This window comes from Uloborus diversus, chromosome 8 (genome assembly GCF_026930045.1).
Source record: "Uloborus diversus isolate 005 chromosome 8, Udiv.v.3.1, whole genome shotgun sequence".
In the NCBI taxonomy this organism is placed as follows: Eukaryota; Metazoa; Arthropoda; class Arachnida; order Araneae; family Uloboridae; genus Uloborus; species Uloborus diversus.
In genome coordinates this window covers 131,535,178-131,553,221 of record NC_072738.1, presented here as the reverse complement: position 1 = coordinate 131,553,221, position 18,044 = coordinate 131,535,178, and positions in this window count along the sequence as shown.

Here is an 18,044-nt window from a genome sequence, read left to right as displayed (position 1 = left end):
GCAGGAACAATTCTCTAAATGTTGTGAAATTCAATTCCTTCAACCAGCTGTGACGAGCGATTGGTTGTGGTGACAGATTAGCAAAGGGTCTGCTTTCGCGTTATTTATATCTGATTACATCAACTGGATAAGAACTTTTATCTCGCAGAATAATTTAAATTTTGTTTTGCGTTACACCTTCTGGGGAATCAAAATATTTATGAAATAATGTTTTCAAATATGAAACTGAAGATCAATATCTGTTGTGAAACCTCAAACTATATTTCCCCCCAACTCATTGTCGATGTTAAAAACAAAAATTGCTATAATGATTTCTTAGCGAAGACGTGAAATTTTTCGTTTATGCAATATAGCTACTGTCAGAAGTCTTTTCATCCATTGACCTCATTATTATTATTATTATTATTATCATTATTATTTTTTGCATTGGAAAAGGCGTTTCTCGTAACGCCGAAACACGTGTCTGCAATAATCTGCAATTTGCTATTTGACGTTGTTATTTCTTTTTTTGTTTTTCATGCACCAAAGGAATTTATTTTACTTATTCATGATGAAAGTTATTAGTCATTTGCTACGTTTGCAGACACCCAATTGTTGAAAGACATTAATTTTTTAAAACAATCTCAAACTATTTAACAAAGGTAAAATAAATTTCCCACAAAGCTATGCCGATGTTAAACATGCAGATTTTATTATTATCATTCCTTTCTTTGTCAAAGCATGTTACTTAAAAAAAATAATAAAAATGTCTTTTCTTTTACGTTAATATGGCTATTTATGCTTAGGGCTATTTGTCATTTGTTATGACGACAGCAATTTCAATTTATGTAACAAAGGTGTTTATGTAACAAGTATTATGTAACAAGTTTAAACAAATGTATGACAATGTTAAACATACTGATTTTACTATTATCATTTATTTCTTAGTAAAAGAATGATTTTTTTTAAAATGTAACATAGCTATTTATGATTAGAGCTACCTGTCATTTGTTATGATTACAGCAATTTCAAGTTTTGTAACAAAGGTAGAATATATTCTCCACAAATCTATGCCGATGTAAAACATTTATAGGTTTTTCTACTATCAATTATTTCTCAGTCAAAGCATGATTTTTTTTTCTCTTTGCGTAAATATAGATATTTAGGATTAGGGCTATTTGTCATTTGTTATTATGAGAGCAATCTCAAGTTATGTAATAAAGTTAGAATGCATTAAAAAAAAAATCTATGTTGATGTTAAACATTCAGATTTTACTATCATCATTTTTTTTTTCTTAGCCAAAATTATTTTTTTTTAAATTTAATCTAGCTTTTTATGATTAAAACTATTTGTTATTCGTTATAATTACAGTAATATCAAGTTATGTAACAAACGTAGAATACATTTCTCATAAACCTATGCTGATGTTAAATATTTATAGATTTTGCTATCATTTATTAGCCAAGACAAGATTTGTGTTTATTTTTATTAATATCAATGTTAATATTGCTATTTACGGTTAGGGCATTTGTCATTTGTGATGATGAAAGCATTCTTAAATTATGTAACAAATGTAGAATACATGTTTAGCATGCAAATTGTATCATGATCATTTATTTCTAAGCCGAAGCACAATTTTTTTTGTTTGTTTTTTAAATGTAATATAGCTATTTATGATTAAAGCTATTTGTTAGGATTACAGCAATCTTAAGGAATGCAACAAACGTATAGTATATTTCCTACAAATCTATGCCGATATTAAACATTTATAGAGTTTCACTACTATCAATCATTTCCTAGTCACAGCATGATTTTTTAAAAAAATATTCTTGTGACTATTTATGATTAGAGCTATTGGTCATTTGTTAACATAAGAGCAATCTTAAGTTATGTAACAAAAGGGGAATATGTTTTAAACAAATCTATGACGATGTCAAACGAAAGATTTTAATAACTTTTTTTCTTCGCGAAAGCAGGACTTCTTTTGTTTGTGTAGGTAATGTAGCTATTTTCGATTATAGCTATTTATCATTTGTAATTACATTCATTTTTATGATTAAAATAATCTCAAATTATAACAAAGGGAAAATACTCTTCCCCATCTCTCTCTTCCCCAAATCTGAGCCAATGTTAGGGGAGCATATTTTTACTGCGACCATTTATTTCTTAGCGAAAAACATGGATTTTTTTTGTTTACATTACTTGGCTACTTATAATAATAACCATTTGTCATTTGTCATATCGCACCCCGGCAAAAAAAGTAACACAACTCAAAATTTGGGAAAATTGTACTGGATTGATTTATAATGTTCATTTAATGCTCTTTCTTGCCACAAAACATGCACTAAGTTAGCTCACATAGCTTGTGCGTCGTCACGTAAAAACGAGATAATTCACATCATTGAAATTGCATAGTTTAGAACAAAATGTTTCGAACTTTAAGTATGCATTAATAATTTAGACAAAAAAAAAATAATTTGAATTTTGACATCTGGAATTCAAATTATGTTTTTCGCAATCACGTGTGTGTATGTGTATGTAGGCGTGTGTGTTTGTGTCTGTGTGCAGGCATGAGTGCGTGGGTATGTGTGTGTAGGTGTGTATGTATGTGTGTGTGTGGGTAGGTGTGTATCTATGTGTGTGTGTGGGTAGGTGTGTATGTATGTGTGTGTGTGCAGGTGTGTATGTATGAGTGTGAGTGGTGGTGGTGTGTGTGTGTGTGAATGTGTGTGTAGGATATGGACGCAATCTGGAGAGGGAGGAGCCGGTCGACGGTGGTGCAGTAGAGGGAGGCGGAGGGAAAATAAAATCATAGGAACATCAAAAAAGTCAAATGAGAACAATAAGCAATGTGATTGCTCAAAAAAAAAAAAAAAAAAAAAACACAGTAAACGTCACAGTATAATGTTTCTGCTCGTACTGTAATATTTGCGACTAAATCGCTTAAAATTACACTTGCGTAAAATCTTGGTTCTCTCCATGGCTGTTTCTTGAGCCGTGTCACTTTGCTTGACAGGGTGCGACATGGTTATAGACTTCATATGATTGTATAGTAATCTCAAATTATGTAACAAAGGTAAAATGCATTAACCCTAATAAACGCGATACAGTCAAGTGGGATCAGTAGGGTACTGTCCCACCTTAGGGTACTTGGGACAGTACCCTGTACTTGGGACCTTTTGCCAAATTTAGTTTTGAGGGTTGGCACACCTGTTAGTATTCCTCCAGTAAGCGAAAAAATATGTAACAGAGTCAGTGGTGTTCCTATAGGGTATACTCGATATACGCCGTATACTCTCAAACATTTTTTAGAACATATAACGTTTACACTCAAGTTTCATAAATTTTCATTTTATGACATACAGTTAACCCTCGTTTATCGCGGTTAATTCGCTCCAGACTTCACCGCGATCACTGAATTTCCGCGAAGTAGGATTCTGTATTTATAAAACAAATATTTTCCTAATTAGAGAGCTTAAAACTTACTGACGACAATTTCAGTAGGGTTTTAACATAGTTAGAGCCCCCTAGACATGAAACAGCACCTTTTTACATTTGTATTACTTAATATGTAGCACAAAATATGAGAAAACGAGATATATTAGACGGAATCGATATCATATTAATTACCGGGAAATAAAGTACACACACATACATGCAGTTCTTACACACTACTACTAATCTATGAAAATAGCTCAATTTCAACTTGTTCAATGATGAATTAATTTCCAGTTAGTGACCGTATGTACCCCCTTTCTTCCTCTACATTTATCCTCATCAAAGGTATTACGCATACAGTTTAAAAAGCTAGTAGTACGTTGTTGAACATCTTTAGAGATGTATTTATCCCTTAGTAATAATACAGTGATTTATACTTTGCAGTTAGCGTTTAAGGTTAAATCGAGATAAACTTTCTTCAGCGATTTTAAACCTCCACTCCCTCATCTAGTACAACTACAGTCCCTAAGAAGAGATTACCTTACTTAAAAGACATAATTTGTAATTCTCTTGTAAGAAAAAGTTTACACGAGAACATAAAAAAGTCTCACTGCTTTATTTGGGGGAAAAAAAAAAAAAAAAAAAAAAAAAAAAACAGAAAAAACCGCGATGTAGTGAAACCGCGAAAGTCGAAGCGCGAAGTAACGAAGGGACGACTGTACTATGTATATGATCTCATATACAAATTGTGCATAACGGATTACTGGGAGTATACCACAGAAAAATTGATGGGAACATCACTGAACAGAATAAATGAATAGTTATCTTTTGAGGCTATGTGAGTTAAACTTTGATGTATCAGCTTTATGGGTTAGTTTAATGATTTTGAAAATTTCAAAAAAATATTCGATTTTTAAGTATGGAAATAACTGTAGTTACCCACACTAAATCAGCAACATTAGTTTGAATTTGTTTCACAATTCATCTCGACAATGTAATTGTGCCTTATGTGGGAAAATTCATTTCCACTTAACTAATTCAGTTGAACTAATTTATTCATAAATTTGAGAAATTGCAAATGCGCTCCAAAATTGGGACACTGTTCCAAGTAAGGTCACTAAGGATAAAAAGTGTCTACAAGGAATACTGAGGAAATAAAGTGCATAATTGTGTTAAGAAAAAAAGTAAATATACAAAAATGTTATAAATTGAGAACTGTTCTGATGACAATAAATGTATCACACCATAACAAGGCAGAAAAGTGGCCATTTTTGTTTTTAAATTGGAATCTATTGATGAGCAAAAGATGTTTTGCCAAAATATTACACAGATTAGTTCTACTAATGAAAATGAGTCTCAAAGTATAGATGAGACTAATTTATTTGTAGTGAATTGCGTGTATTATGAAAGAATGAAAATGAATGTGAAAAGATGTGAAATAAGGATCATGGAGAACTAAAATAAACCTGCATTAATAATTATTTGGGTTGACCAATTGCTTTTATGCCTCCAAATATAGAGGGGAAAGCAGAAATATTACATTCAAAAAAATTAAGAAAACTAAGGCGATGTTCAATATTTTTATGAGCAAATATACATTCTGAAATGTCTGAACGTTTGCAAGATTATATTATTTCTATCTAATGATATATTTTTCCTTATTGGGTTGCAAAATAAATTTCTTTAACACGATAGTTGGTGCCTCAAACTATTTTTATTGCTAAATACATGAAAAAAATATCAAAATAATAAGTGTCCCAAGTTAGGGAAGGGGATTCCTGACTTAGGACAATGAATGTTCGTTTGTTTTATTTTTAAAGGAACATATCTACACATCTATAATTTGTCTTAAAGTGAAGTCCTAAGGCGCACCCTAAAAATAGAATACTTCGTTCGAATGGAAAACATATGATTAACATGTCCTAAAGGTAAAAATTCAAAACTGTCCCAAATATTGGCACTTGACTGTATTTGACTGGCCTAGATGAATTTCGACACTTGAATCGGAAAACTACAAGAAATGATATTAAATTAAATTTTGAAAATCCCTGACTGAAAAGAATCTTCGCTACAGTGGTCCCTTATCTTTTTTTTTTTTTTTTTACCAGAGGGCCGTATCTTATAATGAAATAGATCGTGCGAGCCAGAACATAATTATAAACTTCAAATAAATTTAGTGTTTTCACAATACCATGAAAAAGAAAAACGTAAAAAGAAAGAAAATTACAGATCATGAATTGTTGCTATCGTTCCTACATACTTATTTTATTAATACGAAGTTTCCTTCTGATTTTAGAAGTATAACTGCGACTATATGGCTCGTATCAATCTATCTTAATACCAAATGAAGATGATCGTTAGTTGTTGAGAAGTACATAGTAGAGGTGCGACATCGATGGCAAAACATCGATGTTTCAAAACATCGATGTTAGAAATTAAAACATCGATAGTATTGATACATCGACCAAAAAACATCGATGTTCCCAAAAATTGATGTTTTAAAACATCGATCTTTTTACCAATGTATAACATACATTTTTGAATATACTACACTAATTTAAGCAATACAAAAGAATACGTATCCGACAAATGTATTAAAAATACTGAACTTCAAATAATGAATATAATTTATTAAGAATAATTTCGCAACATCTTGGTATTACAGTACGGCAAAAATTGATGATAAGACAAGCACCGATTAATACAACTAGTTATAGTAATAAGAAAATATTTTCAAACTGAATGAAACTAAAAGTAAATTTACATCAAAAAAGAATCTAAATGCAAAAACATCAACATCGAAACCAAAACATCGATGGTCCAAAACATCGACATCGATGTCGCACCCCTAGTACATAGTTTCGATTTTTAACACTGAACACAACGACGCCCTACATGGATCAGCTTCGCGGGCACCATATGGTGCGCGGGCCATAGGTAGGGCTCCAATAGAGTCCCTGTACAAGGGACTCGGGGCTCTACAGGCTAAAAACAGGCTCCATCAAGTCGCCTTAAAAAGTGCCTGCTTTAGGAGCTACGGTGCTCACACAGACAGACACAGATGCACATACACGCGTTAAACTTATTGCCCTTTTACTTTTTGCTTCGGGGGTTTAAAAAAGCTGATTTGTTGACAATAGATTAATAACAATAAAACTATTTCTTATTTAATTAAAAAAGGAGAGAAAATATCAAATGCATATCACCTTACCATTTTCAAAGCCCCTATTCGAAATATCAATCGAGCGTTTGTTCCTGTCTGAGGACTCATTAAAACTGGTATTTGTTGATTCAGGAAAATGAGAAACTCTCTACATTAAAAGAAATGGAGGAAAATTGACCACTTACTTTCTTCAAAGCCGCTACCGATTCCTCTAAACGACGCGACGATAGAAAGGCCAAGGTCTTGAAATGTATTTTGCTTCTTGTTAGTGAATCGTATTCCTACTGCGCAAATGATCTTGTCAACGAAATTAAAGCGCAGGCTGTGAAAAGCTCGTAAATGTTTAACATAGAATGAGCGATGAACTTGTTAAATTGAAGACCCCAGCAAAAAAAAAAAAAAAAAACACGATTTGGAAAAAAGAGCTTAAAAGTTCCACAAAGTCGAGAAGGAAAATGTCGTTAAAATGCAGGTTAAATTTTAGCGTTCTCTCCTCCTCTCTTTCTCTGAGGCTCTTACTAAAAATTTGATTTAAGGGAAGTCGCTTCCCTCTTCCCCTTCCCCGTATATAGAGAAGTCCGCCTCACCAGTGCAAGCCAAGGGTTAAAGTTTTGGGAGAACGGAAATTCTCAATTTGTCGAATGATAAAATGCATGTATGCACACATAACTACATCTGATGAAAAGGGACATCAGGGCATCTGAAAATTTAAATATTGCAATTGTATCTCCAAATTTGCCGAATCGTCAGGCAAAATTTGCCGAAGAAGGAAATATTTGGGAGGTCAGATTGACCTCCTGTGACTTCCCATTGGGGCGCCTCTGTGTTGGCAGTCGGCAAACTACGAAAATGAATATGTTGTTAAAACACCGTTCGCAAAATTTCTTAAATTGCAGTGATGCTTCAAGAATAATACTTATTTCGCCGATGCTTGATTTTAGCAAGCCTGATTTCACGTTTCCAATCGGTTTTGAAGCAAACGCATGCCAACAATCATGAGGTGAATCACACATAGATCTGAAACAGGGCCTGATCAACCCATGTGTCCGTGGACCTGCGTACCATTTTTCTTAAATTTTTGCTTCAAGTGTTTTTGAGGAGCAGGGCAGTGGGTGATTTAACATATCACAATTGTAAGTGGCCCCAATACATAGGCGCCAATAGGGGGGAGTAAGTGGGGGCTAAAGTCCCTCCGCCCTTAGAAATTAGTGAATTGCCCCTTGCTTTTAGTACTGTTTTCTTTACAAAAATGTAAAAACATTTCTTCTCCTGCCATTAATGAATAAGTATTAAAAATGTCAAATAATAATAACTATAATACATTGAAATCAGTTTCCATGGAGAAAATATCCTGTTAAACCATGAGGAAAATATCTGAGACCCCCCCCCCCCGCTTAAAATTTTGCATATGGTCGCCCATGCCCCAATACCATAGGGGAACCGAAAAAGATACAAAAGTGCCATGAAAAATGTTTTACATAGCTCTGTGATAGACAAATGTAGAGACTGTGATAGCTTCCAAACCTGTAAATCCGCTACTGTGCAAGGGCGGTAGTGTACTAAGATTCGCCTTTATAGCACGCTACTGAGTACGAGCCTCAGTCCATATTTAACGCAATTTCAAGACATTATGAGTATTGAACAAAAAAAGAAAAGAAAAGAAACACACACACACAACTTTTTAAAATTCTTAACGTTTCTCACTTCCCACTTAGAGACAGTTTTGTGATGTCCAATGCTTTTTCGCGTTATAATTTCAGCACAATATTAGGAGACTGATTACAAATCTCCCAAAATAAAAATATTTTTTGTGCGCAAATATGCGTCTAAATTCGACTGTTTTTGCTTATTTTTCAGATCCCTGAAATTAAGTGTCTAAGTTGAAACAGATTAACTAAACATTTTTGGCGAACTATTTGATACCCACATGCGCTACTTTGTTGATGACTTGGCAACGATTGTCGGCACTTGAATCATTTTCAGCACTATGAGTCTGATGCCTAATATTTCATATTCTTTTATGATTACATGTATCTGAATATTTTGTAAAGCATAATCATTGTATCATTCCATAAAAACACTAATTTTTGGCGAAAATGCTATTTTTTTACATCATTTTTGTGAGCATTTGTAGACTAAAATCTGCACCTAAAATTTAACTGCTCCAATTTTGTTTATACTTTTGTACTTCTATCTGTTTTATTTTCTTTCTTTTTTTTCTTTTTTTATTTGATCAAGAAAAATTAAAATATACCAAACATTTTTTGGATTAGAAATACAAATGTATTATAGCTAGTTTAGAATGCTGTTTAATATACATTACAATTTTTTTTTTCACTCAATCTAGCAGAAGTGTATGGTGCAATTTCGCCTTATACAAATATTTTGCTATAGCCTTTTTACAGTTGTCTCAAAACATATTTTGGTAGAACAATAAAATATAATACAGTTTTTGAAAATGATTGCAATAGCGTCATCGTTTGTGTCGGGCTTGCATATCTGTATTCGTCAAAGATATTATTTGAACGGAAGCTTGGTGTATCAAATGATAAGAGATAAGCAATTTGTTTCAAAACACTTGTTTTCTGATATTCATGTTATCAATTGTTTTGATAAGGATATGTTAATCCGAAAGTAAGCATTACTAAACTTCCCATTTAGCGATATCACTGGTATAAACTTATTTGAACTGGAAATTGAAACACAGCATCACGGTCAACTGTACATCTTCTAATTAGTCAATCAATTCGATAGTATAATATTCGATTTATTTTTCAGGGCTGCCAAGAGCCATGGCGAGCCCCAGTAATGTCAACAGCCCCCCCCCCTCTCCCTGTAAATCTAATAAAAATTTTCCTACTCGGATTCCTAGCCGGACCCTTCTTAGAGCAAGGCGTTTAGTTTCCGACTAGACTGACATGACCTTTCATCGGCCCTGTTTATTTTTATACAAGAAGCGTTGAAATTTTGGAAGAAAAAAACAATGAAATTTTTTTTAATGTGTGTAATTCGAAATTAAATAATAAGTTTTAAAACATTAGTAGTTGACCGTCGCGTCGCAATAATAATAAAAAAAGGACACACAGACGCCAGAAAAAAGAAGAAAAAAAAAAAGCTGAGAATAAGCTGAAGGGTGCTAATCTGTTGTTTTACCTGAGTTCATTTTTATTTCCAAACTATTTCATTCAAAATTAGTAAGCAGTTTGAAAAAAAAAAAAAAAAAAAAACACTTTTGCGCAGTTTGGAAAATAGAGTGTATTTTCCTTAAAAGAGGGAACAATGTAAATGCTTCGTTTTTATAAACCTTTATGGTAGTTTCCTTTTATGTTTTGTTCTTGAAACAGAAGTTCTCTATTGTTGAAACAGTAAATGTGTTTCAGCTTATTGTACTTCGAATAAGAAAGTACGAAATCGTGAGTCCTTAGTTTTGTAAGTAAGTGAAAAGGACAACATGCAAATATTTATCTAATGAGTGCCCACAGGGCTTGCCTTTCAAAACAAATGGCTATTTTCCGACTACATCACGCTGTAGCGCACATGTGTTTGGATCATTTCGAATCAAATAAAAAAAAAAAAAAAAAACCCTGTCACCTGACCATCGCAGATTTTTAAGGAACTTTCATAAATCTTACTCTTTGACACTTCAAACTTAAACACACACATGTATATATATATATATATATATATATATATATATATATATATATATATATATATATATATATATATATATATATATATATATATATATATATATATATATATATATATATATATATATATATATATATATATATATATATATATATATATATATATATATATATATATATATATATATATATATATATATATATATAATTTTTGTAATTTGTTAAAAAACACTTTTTTTAAAAAAATATCCGATAGTGCTTTAAAATCTTACAACTTAAGTTCTATGGGATGTACAGACTCGTATGAAAGCTCATTTTAAAGACAATTACACGCACTTTAGTTTTACATGTACCTTTCGAGAAAATAAACTTTTTTACAAAATTCTAAAACTTTTAAGTTAGTATCTTTCAAAACTTTTGAAAAAAAAAAAGAATTTTAATGCATTTTAATGAAATCTACATGGAAAAAGGGGGACCAAAAAGGGATCGGCAGGTACAGTAAATAATGTAGGATTACATTTTATCGAAAAACGAGCTGATGTGTGCATCACATGACTTTCTTTTACTCCAGTTTTATGTCATTTAACCATTACTGGCAATTTTAATGTGATTCAATAGTTTTCTCTCTAAATATCACCAACAGTGGCCAAATTAAAACAGATTTTTTAAAAAATCGCCAAATTTGTCGCCAAGTTAGCGACAAAACTTGGCGACCAAAAGACTGGCGATATATCGCCAAGTGTCTGCCAAATTATAACACCACTTGAGTTTACATCGAAATTAACAATGATTTCATCCCAAAATGGGGCAAAAGACCCCTTTAGAAACCAAAAGGGGAGGTGCACAACTAGACTCCACTAGGAGTCTACGTACCAAATTTCAACTATGTCTATACGTTCTTAGGCACTTATCCACGTGTGATCGAGTCAAAAAAAACAACTCAACATTCATTCGGGGGAGAGTAAAATGGAAATTAAGGTAGATTTTTGAGTGAAAATTTTTTCGCGAATACAATACTTTCTTTTTTACTTCCTTTTACAAAAAAGGAAGTATTGTATTCGCGAAAAAATTTTCACTCAAAAATAGGCCTTCATTTCCATTTTTCTCACCCCCGAATGAATGTTGAGTTTTTTTTTCGACCCGACCACACGTGGATGTATGCCTAGGAACCTACAGACACCCGAAACATCCATTTTGACGACCCCTGAGTTAATTACAACGAATTTTCTCGTGACGTCTGTATGTACGTATGTATGTGCGTATGTGTGTATGTATCTCACATAACTCAAAAACGGTATGTCCTAGAGAGTTGAAATTTGGTACGAAGACTCCTAGTGAGACCTTGTTGTGCACCTTCTAGTGATGGGCATAATCGAGATCTTTTGATAATCGAGATCTCGGGAATCGAGTTACTTCTGATAATCGAGTGATTGATAATCGAGATCTTTTTAAGTCGATCACTCGAGTGATAGATAATCGAGATCTTTTGAAATCGAGTACTCGAGCGATTGACTTCTCGAGATCTTTTGAATCGAGTACTCGAGCGATTGACTTCTCGAGATCTTTTGAATCGAGATCTCGAGATGTTTTAAAATCGAGATCTCGAGATGTTTTAAATCGAGATCTCGAGATGTTTCAAATCGAGATCTCGAGACGTTTGAATCGAGTACTCGAGTAGTTCATTTTCTGAGCTTTTCCAAAATTGAGTTGACTGCTACGGGGGGTGCCCACTAAAAGGGGGTGGGGCATGGCGCAGCCTGTGCAACTAAAATTTTTAGAGCCGGTTCTTTGAGAGGGTTTTTTTAAATCTCATTTTTGGAAGGGGGGGAGGGGGGTCCATGGCGCAGCCTGCGAAACCGAAATTTTTAGAAGAGGTTTTTTGAGATTTTTTTAAAATCTCATTTCGGGAGGGGGGGGGAGAGCTCTTTCTAGACGGATGCTCCGTAACATTTGAGAGGGTGCGCCATCGCCCTGCGAAAGGGGGGGAGGTGGACTCCCTTGACTTCAGTTTGAATTCCCGAGTTGTTTTGGCAGGGATCCGCTCGAGATAGGAATATGACATTTAGCCTACCATTTAGGGGGTATAATAAGGGGTGTGAACCCTCCTGGCTTTTAGAAGTTTTAGGTTAAGTTGGGGGGGGGGTATTGACACCCCCCCTTTTAGAAGGGGGATCAATACCACTCCCCCCAAATTCCATGAAAAATTCTAATTTTTACATTTAAGTGGGGTCTAGTTTTTTGTCGTTTTCCGATAAAATGAGCAGATACACCTTTTGTCCCGTTTACCCTCCGGCAAAGTTCGAAATGCAAGCTTGTTTTAGGGGTCGATTCGATAGATTTTTAGTCTTCATTTTGGGTGGGGGGTCGCAATCCTTGGGGGATGCAGGTTCAATTAGATTCCCTGTTAGCTTGTCAGAAACTAGGAGCTCGGCATTTGGGCGACTGAGCGATTTATTCGAACGGTTATGCATTTTAAACTAATGATTTTCAGTTATCACGTGATTATTTCGAATGGTTTCGGACTCTCAAACACGAAGTTAATAATGTAAACAAGTAGTGGAATAGTTGCTCTGCGCAAAAGTACTCATTCTTTCCTAGTTTATAGCTTTGCTTTTTTTTTTTTTTTTTTGATGTTCTTGTTAAGAGTAATTAAGTATATTTATCTGACTAATTTATGAGGAGGGGAGGGTAAAATATTTCTGATTACGTTTTCCAGAGGATTGGGATTCCCGAACCCATTGAAAAGTGTACAAGTGTGGCTTGAAGTGCATTGAAGTTTATGATTTTTTTTTTTCTTTCTTGATTCGCTCTTTTTTATTTTTCTTTTTCATTCGTCGACTTTAGGAATATGCAATAACAGTAAAAGTGTTGGGAGTGAAGTTGAAATGTTTCTGAGTGCATTAAAAAGAAATATTGAAGCTTGTCGTGTGGGATTAATTTTAGCTTCCACTCTTCGGCCCAATTTTTAAATAAAAATTACATTTTATACAGATTGTTTTTTTTTTTTTTGAAATTCCATACGCAAGATATTTGTGATTTCTTGTGTGCGTAGCATTTATTTTCGCGGGGGGTAGTTAAATTTAAGTATTTTGCTTGTTTTACTCGCTTCTGTTTATGTCATATTCCTTATAGTTTCGTAAATGTTGATTAGTATATTATTTACTCAACTTAAAAAATTTCCGTCAATTAATGTGCTGATTTTATGGGGTTTTTTTTTTTTTTTTTTTTTTTTGTAAAGTTGAGGCAGGTACTTCTGAAAATGCTTAGGTTCGCAACGGTCCATTTCGGAACTTAAGGTTCCGTAGCTACGTTTCATTTTCCGTGCGCTGGTCCTCAAAAAGGTTAAAATTGATTGTCAAGTTTCTCTGAAAAGCAGATTACGTATTCTGTTTTCAAACCATCCGAGATGCTCGATAACCGAGCATACCACAACAAACAACATATTATACAAGAGGAGGAGAGCGCGAGGGAGGGGGGGGTAAATGGCGCAGACCGCGCCATTGAAGTTTTGAAGAGGAGAGGGTAACTTAAGCGGGCTTTAATTTTATTTTAGGGGGTTCAACGTCGCATTTGAAGGATGAGTGTCATCGCCGTGGGGGGGGGGGGGGGGGGCACTACTGCATTATAAACACCTTGCGTTTAAACATTTCATAAATTTTTTTAACATGGCTGCCACAGCGTTAACAATCACTTTAAAACGTTTACTCAACTCTGTGTAACCCCATTCGAAAAAAAGCAGAAGCAATTATTTGATTCAATAACCTTATAGAATGACAGGGGTGACACATTTGAGAAGCAATTATTTGATTCTAAAACCTTATAGAATGACAGGGGTGTCCGTCCGTCCCTGTGAGCAATGGCGCGCTTTTTATGACAATCCCCCCCTCCCCCAAGAAACGATAATCCGAAAAAGGGCTAAGACTACATTAAATTTTCAATTACACGGTTTGTACCATACCGGTCAAGGGCGCCCATATGCAAAATTTTAGGGGGGGGGGGGGGCTCAGATATTTTCCCCGTGGGTTTAATAGGATATTTTCCCCATAGAAACCGATTTCAGTACAAATTAGAGTTATTAAAATTTGACATTTTTAATAACTTATTCATTAATTGCTGGAGAAGAAATGATTTTACATTTTCGCAAAAAAAAAAGTACTAAAAGCAAGGCTGTCCTAATTTCAAAGAATTGGGAGGGGGCTTGAGCCCCCACTTGCCCCCCCCCCCCCTATATGGAAGCCCTTGATACCGGTTTAATATAATTTTTAAGTTTAACAACTCTCAATTTTAAACCTGCTAGTGTCGCCCAACGACTTGCCCATATTATCATTATCCCTCACTTTTTAATAAAAATTGTACATACGTACGTATTTAATCTTAATAACTGTCAAGTTCAAAACAATATGGAAAGCGTTTCTCTATCCTTTGTTTCAAGATTTCACCACCGGATCTCACCAGGGGCGGATACAGAAAACCATTTGAAGGGAGATGGGGGTCATGCTGAAGAAAGCCCTCCCCCATGAACGAAATTCCCGTTTAAAGTACGAAAAAATTCTGAAACTTTTTTGGGGGTCAATAAAAAGCCCCAAATCGGTCAGGAATAAGGCACATAATTGGGGATAAACGTTGCAAATTAATTTCATAAGCAATAAAACAAAGTAGTTGTTCAAATATTTTCTTTGAAAAATAATTGATATATTGAAAAGATACTGTCATCGTTTGCATTTTATGCATAAATTATTTGAACACAATGTGTACGGATACTATTCTCGAGAGTTCAGGAGGAGGGGGTCATGACCCCCACGACCCTCCATTGTATCCGCCACTCACACAACACATGCCCCTCCATAAATCCGCTCATATGATAATTAAGGGGGTCCGGGACACATTTTGAAATTTTTTTTATTATATACTTTAGAGTTTTGAAATTTTTTGCACTGATTCACCATTTATTTAATAAGAAAAATCATAACATAAATATGAAAAAAAGAAAACATTTTATTTAAATTTAATTAGTTTTTTTATAAAAAATGGGGTTGCTTTAAATTGCTATAACTCAAAATATTCTTAAACAATTTTCAATTTTTTTTTCAATGAATTGCGCCAAAAATCTAAGCTTTAATTTTTACTCGGCGATTTTATAAATATTGATTCAATAAAAAATAAAAAATATTTGAAGAAAAATTTCGAAAAATTCGAAGATACTTTTTTTAAAAAAAATCGTAATTTTTGCAGTAAACGTTTTTTTCAAATTCGACGAATAAAATTTAAAGTAAACTGTTTTGAAAAAGATACGTTCCAAGTTTCATTACTTTATCTTTATCGGTTCCTGACTTATAAGAGTTTGAATGCAAGAAATCGGGAAAAATTGCATCATGGAGAAAAAACGCGTTTAAAGTTTTAAAGTTAAGTACACATTAGTTAGGTGCATGAAACAAAAATAATTATATCTTTCGTTCTATTTAAGATAGAAACAAGATTCAAACCTCTTCTTAAGCAGAAAAAACACTGAGTAATTTTTTACATAATAAAAAAAAATTGCAAAATTTGACGATTTTTGTGTCCCGGACCCCCTTAACAATTTTCGTTCTAAAAATATCGTTCGATTATTAAGGAATCTCACAATTATCAAAAATTCGAAGCCAAACATTCAACTATTACCCCATTCGAATAAAGCAAGAGAAAAGCAATCATTCGATTTTAAAAATCATTCCAAATCTATCCATTCCAAGAGCAAAGATCACCACCTATGAAGCTCTTCCCCCAAGAGCAATACCCCCAAAAGAGACAAAATCCCCTAAAAATTACAATCCCGCAGTTTATGTCAACCCCCCCCCCCACCTCCCCTCTTATTTGCACCCATAGGAATGAATTACACGAGAAGTTAACCACTTGTTTTATTAAGAAATAACTAAGTACCTTTGTGCCGAGAAGTAACATGAAATAACAAACGTTTTGTATCCCAAATATACAGAGTACTGCAGAAACGTGTTTTGGAGTTTTAAGGTACCCTTTTTTTCAACAAAATAGTAAGCTTTTACATATAGGGGGCCATTCCTTTGTTACGTATGGATGATTTTGGCCATTTTAGACCCCTTCCCCCCATGTAAGGGTACGTAAGGTTTTTCAAACCCCTCTCCCTTATTCTTAGGTAAGATTCCATTTCGTTTTTCGAAATAATGAAATAACTAATCTAATATCACTGGAATCGAAATTTAATTCACTATTATTAAATTAAACCTTTTTGTGTGAAGAAATATTTACTAAAAAATTGGAATCTAGACTGAATGTGTTTTCGACATTTTTTTGTATATGATGCGATGGTATTTAAAAATAAAAACATGCCATACATAGTGCAATTCTTTTATTACGTTTTACATAATTAATTCTTCGTAAAACAAATAAAAAACAGTCATCCTAATACGTTTTTATTTTCCAGACGCAAATGAAACATCGGCTTGGAAAATACTGCGTAAGAATGCGTTAGAACCCCTCTCCCCCCCCCAAAGTATGTAGACATTTTTCCAACCCCATCCCCTTGGGACCCTTACGTAATTAATGAATGGTCCGTAAAGACATCCAGTAATGTCCTTACATCCACAATCTCACTATTTTGCGTTGAAAAAAGGGTTCCTTGAAACCCCGAAATACGTGTCTGCAGTGATCTGTATATTTGGGCTCTAAAACGTTTGTTATTGCTTATTACACTTGTATCATTACCCAATCGTATAGTCGAAGGTGAACGTAAGGGGGGAAGACGTCCCCTCAGGTTTTTAACTTAAATATTTCCCCTTTTTACCTGAACTATAATTTTAATGGCTCTCAAGTTAGAACCTTATAAGCGCCTCCAAACTTTACTTCCACCACCGGGACACACGACACATGTCTCCCAAAGACCCGTCCATGTGTTCATTCATTAACACCTTTCGCTCAAAATATATCATTAGACTACCAAGCATCCCCAAAGAATCATTTGATAATCAAGCATTCAACAGTATACATTCAATTATAATACTATTCGAATGAAACATTAGAAAGGCAATTATTTGATTGTAATACCATTTAGATCGCAAGGGTATCTATTCCTAAAGTGTGCTGGCACACTTTTTAAAATTAGGGATCCTCTTTCCCCCTCAAGAAGGACACTCCCGTCCATTAGGAATTTCAATGGCGCAGTCTGCGCAATGACCTACCTCCCCTGTGGGCTCCTCAGCGCAGCCCGTCTTTCTGGGGGAAGGGTTAAAAGGTTTCAATGCAAATTTTTTCGGATGACAGAAAAAAAAACTATGCTCATTCATTAGTAAAATCATTAACTTTGACCGCCTAAATGACGTATCAGCCCCTGTAACTAAACACTTCAGAAGCAAGGTTGCCCATTCGCCCTGAGGTCAAGCCCCCCCCCCCTCCTCAATATCGCAGAGACCTCCCCCCAACAAATGAGAAAAATACCCCTTAACCCCCCCCCAAAAATGTCAATAGCACAGTCTGTGCCATGACCCCCCCCCCTCCATAGGTAGGCACTCTTGTCAGAAGTCAACTATATTGAGAGGTTCATTCGATTATCAAATCGGTCGAAGATTACACTGCTCGAGTGATTGACATCTTGAGAACTCAAGATCTCGAGAACTCAACATCTCGAGAATTCAATATCTCGAGAAGTTCAAAGCGAGAACTCGAGCAGTTGATCGCTCGAGTTCTCAGAATGTGATAATCGAGAACTCGAGAAGTTCATCGCTCGAGAACTTGAAAAGTGATAATCGAGTACTCGAGAAGTTCATCGCTCGAGAACTCGAGAAGTGATAATCGAGAACTC